This window comes from Salvelinus namaycush, chromosome 28 (assembly GCF_016432855.1).
Source record: "Salvelinus namaycush isolate Seneca chromosome 28, SaNama_1.0, whole genome shotgun sequence".
Taxonomy (NCBI): domain Eukaryota; kingdom Metazoa; phylum Chordata; class Actinopteri; order Salmoniformes; family Salmonidae; genus Salvelinus; species Salvelinus namaycush.
This window is the reverse complement of record NC_052334.1, coordinates 36,683,557-36,693,094: the sequence shown is the minus strand read 5'-3', so window position 1 is coordinate 36,693,094 and position 9,538 is coordinate 36,683,557.

Here is a 9,538-nt window from a genome sequence, read left to right as displayed (position 1 = left end):
ACAGATGAACGTGCTACCTTCAGGCATTTGGAAACTGCTAAAATAAAAAGTTAATAATAAAAAGTAACACAATAAGAATTGTGCAGGGGTACAGGCTAGTTGATGTAATCTGTACATGTAGGTGGGGGAGAATTGATTAATAGCCTATTAGAAGCTTCTAAAGCCATGACATCCTTTTCTGGAATTTTCCAAGCTGTTTAAAGGCACAGTCAACTTAGTGTATGTAAACTTCTGACCCACTGGAATTGTGATATTGTGAATTAAAGTGAAATAATCTGTCTGTAAACAATTGTTGGAAAAATTACTTGTGTCATGCACAAAGTAGACGTCCTAACCGACTTGCCAAAACTATAGTTTGTTAACAAGAAATTTGTGGAGTGGTTGAAAAACGAGTTTTAATGACTCCAACCTAAGTGTATGTAAACTTCTGACTTCAACTGTATGTAGATATTCTTTAAAAAATCAGCCGTTTCCAGATACAATTGTCATTTACAACATTAACAATGTCTAAACTGTATTTCTGATCAATTTTATGTTATTTTAATGGACCAAAAAATTTGCTTTTCTTTCAAAAACAAGTACTTTTCTAAGTGGCCCCAAGCTTTTGTGTGTATATTCTTATTCCATTCCTTTACTTTGATTTGTGTGTGTATTAGGTAGTTGTTGTGGAATTGTTAGATTACATGTTAGACAATGCTGCACTGCCGGAACTAGAAGCACAAGCATTTTGCTACACTACGCAATAACATCTGCTAACCATATGTATTTGACCAATAACATTTGATTTGATTTGAATCAGCTGTGTAGTGTTACGGCAAAAACCAAAACGTGCACACCTTTGGGTCCTGAGGGCCGCGTTTGGGAAACACTGGTTTACACGATGTACATAAAACACAATTCATTGAACAGACAAGCAAGCAAGTGCATGTCATTTTTAACTCTCATTTAAACAAGGCTCATTTCTCCCCAGTTGGTAACATTATTGTTTTAACCTCACTAACTTTCTTTATTTACCTTTGTAGCTTTCAGGGGAACCAATGAGTGCATGCATTATAATTTGCATATGCAGATAATTCTAATATGGTTGGGGCTAATCCTTCGCTCTAAGTAGTGGATACATTTTTTGCTGTTGTTGCTTTTAATCCATTAATTAAATTTGTTTGCGCATTGAGTTGAATCACCGCCATAATTATAAGAGGAAATGTTCTATTTTAACTTATCGGAAAATTATGGGTATTGTATACCTAATTTGCATATATAAATAATGACACTGATGTGTCATTAATTGATATGATTTTCATGGTCATTATAGTGCTAGTCACGTACAAGGATACAAGGGCTTCGGGTATGCCGAAGGAGAGCCCTATGCACAAATGAGTTTGAAGTTCATGCAATTTGCATAAAAAAGTGCTGATTTTCCAGGCAATCAATATTGTGTTTTTCATTTCTTGCAAATGTACATTCCAAGGTCTCGCAAATGTTTTCCGTGATCTGTTCTATGTTTAAATGACTGACCTATCTCATAATTTATGCATATGGTGACCCATTACTGTATTATGAATGCATTTCAAACACAGAGTGAGAAAAAAGCCTAATGTGCCTGAGTATAACCACTCTAAATCTTAGAACTCATACCTCCATTTGACAACTCAATGAGCCACATTTTATTGGTCAGCACTTATGAAACCATTAAACATTTTTCTAGAGTGTAATGCACGCATGAATTATGCAAGACTAGTAAACATGTACTTCACAGCCAATATTTAAAAGGGACATTTTAGCTGTTTGCTTGCGAACAGTCTTTAGATCCAATTCTCTCAGTCTGTGGATACAACGTGTTGCAAGACCTAGAGTTTGTTTGATACATTGTCCTTGGTGTCTTGATTTAGACAACAAAACAGCAGTTAAGTCGATCCAAAGCTGGCATTTTGTCTGGCCTTGTCAGTAGAAGAAGCTGGAAGGTTTTGAAGAGGCTTGCCCGGTAGCGCTGTATCCAGACGCAGAGCTAGTCATTGCACACCAACTACTGTCAGTTCTCATCATTCCCAAAGACCCTGAGGGCCAGTGTGCTGCATGTGAGTGAGGTGCTTAGTTTGTGTTCCTCAGTCCTGATAGTCACCCTGGAGGCTTTCATTCAGAGATGTACTTTCTGCTATTTTCAGGTCCAGAATGTGAGCACTGGAACTATCAGAAGCCCCTAGATGGGAAATCCTGAGAGCTGGATGAAATAAAACTGGTGCTCGTTGAGCAACTCCACCTATTGCAACAGCAGACAACAGTAAACAACGGTACGAAACAATACACCTTGCACAGCATCTATCAACATTAAAACAGGTACAGTTAAAACATGGGAAATGCTTCCTCAGATGTACACACACTCAGAAATGTTTTTCTTCTCCTTGAACCCTCCACTGTTTAAAAAAAAGTATGATTTAACCTTTATTTATTTATCCCTCAGTGTTATGTGGTATGTATCTGAATCCTTTACATAATGATTCCCCTCCAGGCCAAGGAGAGTTCAGAACCCTTGAACCTGAAATCCTGAGCCATATTACAGGCTAGCATGTCTCGCAATGCATCATGCTGTCTGTAAGCATACAAGACAGCTTTCACATCTCATTATGGCCTCTCATAACCACGCACCAGCCCCTCTTCTCCTGCCCCTAACATCGCAACACAAGCCTTCATATGGCCCCATGTCAGATGCAAGGCACAGTAATGGGCGCTGACATGACTGCCCTTTTGAGTGCCTGGCATGTCGTGGCAGGAGTGGATGTTTCCTCCATCCTACCATACTCCACACCAGGCTCAAGTTCGATTGCTTGAACTTCCTCCCCCATTTCCCTTCTCCTCACCTGGGAGCGAGGACTGGGGGAGGAGCCTCGTGTCTTGTGGCTGCGCTCTGGGGGATCGTATGACAATGTCACGCAAAACCCAGTGCAGCCTGGGTAATCAAGCTGACACACAGGCAATATGTGAGGCCGAGGCTAATATGGGCTCTACTACATAAATGATGGAGGTTAACTGTCACAGGGTGTAACGGGAGAAACGGTTCACTCATTTCTTCCAATCTGACCTCTGCACATGTTGTTTTTGATGCGGTCGGGGGACTCCCTGTAACTGGCTTCAATGCAGGACATAACTGTGTCTATGTTGTTGTGGTGCAGTGGGGGTCTTACACTGTAGTGCAGTGGTCACCAACCAGTCGATCGCGATCGACTTGTCGATCTCCAAGGCATTTCTAGTCGATCGCCAAACATTTCTGTAAAAACACAACGATAAAGCCTTGTGTTCTTATTTTGTTTTACTAGTCTCGGGCTGTTAGTGGTAGGTGCAGCCAATTCAGCTGTCCTGCGCGCCGGGTAGGCAAACTGTTGCCATTTCATGTGTCTGAAGGTACAAACTCTGCCTTCCCCGGTGGGCCTGGAGAAGAAATGAAGTGTACTATGCCTACTGCTGGCCAATCAGATTGCTCAGATGACCGAGTCTGCAGTAACGTAGCAGGCATAAAAGAAATTTCAAAACATTTAAAACCACGACTAGAGAGAGACTGTGAACAAATACAGCAAAGAGCTGAAGTTTTTATGAGTGAGTTCATGTTTAAGTTCTTACTCAGCACTGTCAACACTTTGTTTTCAACAATTCTATAAGCTACCAGAAGCAGTGCAGCTGTAATGAATGAGTAGGAAAGTGTATCTATAGGCTTGCGTTGTTGTTAAAATTAGCGGTTTGGGTCTTTTTTAATATCAAGGAATATTTCACTTTCTCTGTTCATAAGAGTAACACCATGAATTTGTGCATGAGGCAGAAATAATGCGGTGCGACTCGAGTTTTGCAATCAGCTGGAAGACTGTGTCCCTTTTGGTCAGTGTCAGTGGAGGAAAGGGAGAGCGGAGAGATGTTGAGAGAGGACGCTCAGTCTGCTGCTCTCTCCCTCCGCTGAGACTGACCATCAGATGGAGGCACCATCAGCCCAGTAAAGTAAAAAGCTAATTATTTAAATGTCTGCTCACTCAGCTGTGCCTCACAAGTAATACAACAATGGATATATTACCGATGTGATCATATAGCCTACCTGAAATTTTGAAATATAATTTTAAAAACGTCCCGAACAACAATGCATTGGCAGGTAAATTGAAGCAAAGCCAGTATGAGGTGATAATGTATTGGGCCTGTAGCTTACTGAACAAACCTCATTACTACAGTACTGTTTTTAATAATTGGTTAATGTTGCATTGGCTTACCCTTTTTAAGTCGTGTTAGTAAAAAAATCAGAGCTGTAGATCTCGGCATGCATTTTGACTCAGAAAGTGATCTTGACTCAGAAAAGGTTGGTGACCACTGCTGTAGTGTATCAGCGCAAGCTGTGGTGCATCATGCATTTGGTTAATAATTAAGGCTTGAGCAAACCCCTTTGTGTTAGGTTCAAATGATGTCCCTTTGTATTTGTATTTATTATGGATCCCCATTAGTTCCTGCCAAGCAGCAGCTACTCTTCCTACGGTTTATTATGGATCCCCATTAGTTCCTGCCAAGCAGCAACTACTCTTCCTATGGTTTATTATGGATCCCCATTAGTTCCTGCCAAGGCAGAAGCTACTCTCCTGGGGTCCTCTAAAATTAAGGCAGTTATACAATTTTAAAAATATTACTATACAATTCACAACAGATTTCAAAACACATTGAGTGTGTGCCCTCAGGCCACTACTCTACTACCACATATCTACAACACAAAATCCATGTGTACATGTGTGTATAGTGCGTATGCTATCATGTGTGTGTGTGCGTGTGTCTGTGCCTGTGTGTGTGTCTTTTCACAGTACCCGCTGTTCCATAAGGTGTATTTTTATCCGTTTTTTTTATCTGAATTTACTGCTTGCATTAAAAAAAGTCAGAAGTTTACATACACCTTAGCCAAATACATTTAAACTCAGTTTTTCACAATTCCTGACATTTAATCCTAGTTAAAATTCCCTGTCTTAGATCAGTTTGGATCACCACTTTATTTTAAAGAATGTGAAATGTCAGAATAATAGTAGAGAGAATGATTTATTTCAGCTTTTATTTTTTTCATCACATTCCCAGTGGGTCAGAAGTTTACATACACTCAATTAACATTTGGTAGCATTGCCTTTAAAATTTTAAACTTGGATCAAACATTTCAGGTAGCCTTCCACAAGCTTCCCACAATAAGTTGGGTGAATTTTGGCCCATTCCCCCTGACAGAGCTGGTGTGACTGAGTCAGGTTTATAGGCCTCCTTGCTCGCGCACGCTTTTTCAGTTCTGCCCACACATTTTCTATAGGATTGAGGTCAGGGCTTTGTGATGGCCACTCCAATACCTTGACTTTGTTGTCCTTAAGCCATTTTGCCACAACTTTGGACGTATGCTTGGGGTCATTGTCCATTTGGAAGACCCATTTGCGACCAAGCTTTAACTTCCTGACTGATGTCTTGAGATGTTGCTTCAATATATCCACATCTATTTTGTGAAGTGCACCAGTCGCTCCTGGAGCAAAGCATCCCCACAACATGATGCTGCCACCCCCATGTTTCACGGTTGGGATGGTGTTCTTCGGCTTGCAAGCCTCCCCCTTTTTCCTCCAAACATAACGATGGTCATTATGGCCAAACAGTTCTATTTTTGTTTCATCAGACCAGAGGACATTTGTCCAAAGTACAATCGTTGTCCCCATGTGCAGTTGCAAACCGTGGTCTGGCTTTTTATGGCGGTTTTGGAGCAGTGGCTTCTTCCTTGCTGAGCGGCCTTTCAGGTTATGTTGATATAAGACTCGTTTTACTGTGGATATAGATACCTTTGAACCTGTTTCCTCCAGCATCTTAACAAGGTCCTTTGCTGTTGTTCTGTGATTGATTTGCACTTTTTGCACCAACGTACGTTAATCTCTAGGAGACAGAACGCATCTTCTTCCTGAGCGGTATGACGGCTGCGTGGTCCCATGGTGTTTATACTTGCGTACTATTGTTTGTACAGATGAACGTGGTACCTTCAGGCACTTGGAAATTGCTCCCAAGGATGAAGCAGACTTGTGGAGGTCTACAATTTTTTTTCTGAGGTCTTGGCTGATTTCTTTTGATTTTCCCATGATGTCAAGCAAAGAGGCACTGAGTTTGAAGGTAGACCTTGAAATACATCCACAGGTACACCTCCAATTGACTCAAATAATGTCAATTAGCCTATCAGAAGCTTCTAAAGTCATGACATCCTTTCCTGGAATTTTCCAAGCTGTTTAAAGGCACAGTAAACTTTGTGTATGTAAACTTCTGATCCACTGGAATTGTGATATGGTGAATTATAAGTGAAATAACCTGTCTGTAAACAACTGTTGGAAAAATGACTTGTGTTATGCACAAAGTAGATGTCCTAACCGACTTGCCAAAACTATAGTTTGTTAACAAGAAATTTGTGGAGTGGTTGAAAAACTAGTTTTAATGACTCCAACCTAAGTGTATGTAAACTTCCGACTTCAACTGTACACTACCGTACAAAAGTTTGGGGACACTTAGAATTGTCCTTGTTTTTGAAAGAAAATATTTTTGGGGTCCATTAAAATAACATCAAATTGATCAGAAATACAGTGTAGACATTATTAATGTTCCATGCTGATTTTTAATGGAATATCTACATAGGTGTACAGAGGCCCATTATCAGCAACCATCACTCCTGTGTTCCAATGGCACGTTGTGTTAGCTAATCCAAGTTTATCGAAGTTTATCTGGAGCATCAGCATTTGTTGGTTCGATTACAGGCTCAAAATGGCCAGAAACAAAGTACTTTCTTCTGAAACTCGTCAGTCTATTCTTGTTCTGAGAAATGAAGGCTATATTCCATGCAAGAAATTGCAAAGAAACTGAAGATCTGATACAAGGCTGTGTACTACTCCCTTCACAGAACAGCGCAAACTGTCTCTAACCAGAATAGAAAGAGGAGTGGGAGGCCCCAGTGCACAACTGAGCAAGAGGACAAGTACAGTAGAGTGTCTAGTTTGAGAAACAGATGCCTCACAAGTCCTCAACTGGCAGCTTCATTAACCTCTCTTGGGTAGGGGGCAGTATTTTCACGTCCGGATGAAAAGTGTGCACAAAGTAAACTGCCTGTTACTCAGGCCTCGAAGCTAGGATATGCATATAAATAGTATATTTGGATAGAAAACACTCTAATGTTTCTAGGACTATTAAAATTATGTCTATGAGTATAAACTAACTGATATAGGCAAAACCCCGAGAACAAACCACCCCCCCCCCAAAAAAAAAATTCAGCCTACCACTGTTTTCAATGGCTGTCACTTTTATTTTAACCTGTTTGGGCTGAAGGGGCAGTATTGAGTAGCCAGATAAAAGGTGCCCATTTCAAACGGCCTCGTACTCAATTCTTGCTCGTACAATATGCATATTATTATTACTATTGGATAGAAAACACTCTCTAGTTTCTAAAGCCGTTTGAATTATATCTGTGAGTCAAACAGAACTCATTTGGCACAAACTTCCTGACCAGGAAGTGGAAAGTCTGAAATTGGGGCTCTGTTCTACTTCCTGCCTATAAATGGGCATGATACGTAAGAGTATACGTGCACTTCATAGACCTTCCCCTGGATGTCAAGAGGCGGTGAGAGAAGAAATTTAGTGTTTATCTTGGTCTGAAGTGGAATACAGGCTCTTTGTATGACGTGTCCGCCCATTTCCTGTTTTCTGGAGGCGCGAAAGGGGACTTGGATTTGCCTTCTGTTTAGCTGCCGTTATAGGCGACTAATATCTCCGGCTTTGATTTTATTTGATACATGTGACCATATCATCGTAAAGTATGTTTTTTCAATATAGTTTCATCAGATTATTGAAAATTTTTCGGGAGTTTTGCCGTGTTCCGTTCTCTGACTTTGTTGACGATGGAGCGATTCGTGCCACTTGGCTAGTGCGCTTGCTAAATCGAGAGGGAAAATGAACGTTCTAAATCCAAACAACGATTGTTCTTGACAAAGGACACCTTGTCCAACATTCTGATGGAAGATCACCAAAAGTAAGAAACATTTTATGATGCTATTTCATATATCTGTCGTGCATGTGAACTAGTCGCCGGCGCCCAACTTTGGGGTACTCAGCTATACCGAAGCTGGATGTCGTAATGAAGTTATTTTTTAGAATTCTAACACTGCGATTTCATTAAGAACTAATGGATCTATCATTTCCTATACAACATGTATTTTTTAGTTATGTTTATGAATAGCTATTTGGTCAGAATATGTGTGTCAGAAAAAGTGTCGGAAAAATATTGTTGCTGTTTAGACGTTGTGGAAAAAGTAGCTAAGTTAGCACAATGTGTAACCACTGATTTCAGCTCTAAATATGCACATTTTCGAACAAAACATAAGTGTGTGTATAACCTGATGTTATAGGACTGTCATCTGATGAAGAATATCAAGGTTAGTCAAAAAATATATATCTTTTACTGGTTTGTTACGATCGCTAACTTTTGCTACTGGGAAATGGCTTGTCTTTCTGGCTATTGTGGTAAGCTAATATAACGCTATATTGTGTTTTCGCTGTAAAACACTTAATAAATCGGAAATATTGGCTGGAATCACAAGATGCCTGTCTTTCATTTGCTGTACACTATGTATTTTTCAGAAATGTTTTATGATGAGTAATTAGGTATTTGACGTTGGTGTCTGTAATTATTATGGCTGCTTTCGGTGCAATTTCTGATTGTAGCTGCAATGTAAACTATGATTTATACCTGAAATATGCACATTTTTCGAACAAAACATAGATTTATTGTATAACATGTTATAAGACTGTCATCTGATGAAGTTGTTTGTTGGTTAGTTTGGTTGGTTCTTGGTTAGTTAGGTTGGCTTTGTGCATGCTACCTGTGCTGTGAAAAATGTCTGTCCTTTTTTGTATTTGGTGGTGAGCTAACATAAATATACGTGCTGTTTTCGCTGTAAAACATTTTAAAAATCGGACATGTTGGCTGGATTCACAAGATGTGTACCTTTCATTTGCTGTATTGGACTTGTTAATGTGTGAAAGTTAAATATTAAAAAAAAATATCTTTTGAATTTCGAGCCCTGCACTTGAAGTGGCTGTTGTCATAAGTGTACCGGCACCGCCCTGCAGCCATAAGAACATAAGGCAAAATCCTACCAGATTGCAGTTCCTAGGGCTTCCACTAGATGTGAACAGACTTTAGAAAGAGTTTCATTCTGGTTTTTGGAAAAATGAGCCAGAAATTGTAGTTTTTCTAGGTGGCTCCCATTTTGGCTGTAGTGTTCCCAAACGTGTGGAAGAGAGCGCGTTCTTTGGTATTTTTCTCCGGTAAAGACAATAACGATTCTCCGTCTTAAATTTTATCATTTATTTACCTATTAGGGTACCTAAGGTTTGATTATAAACGTTGTTTGACTTGTTTGGAAAAGTTTATTAGTAACGTTTGGGATTCATTTTGTATACATTTTGATGGAGGGAAACTGGGTGGATTATTGACTGAAGCGCGCAAGCTAAACTGAGTTTTTATGGATAT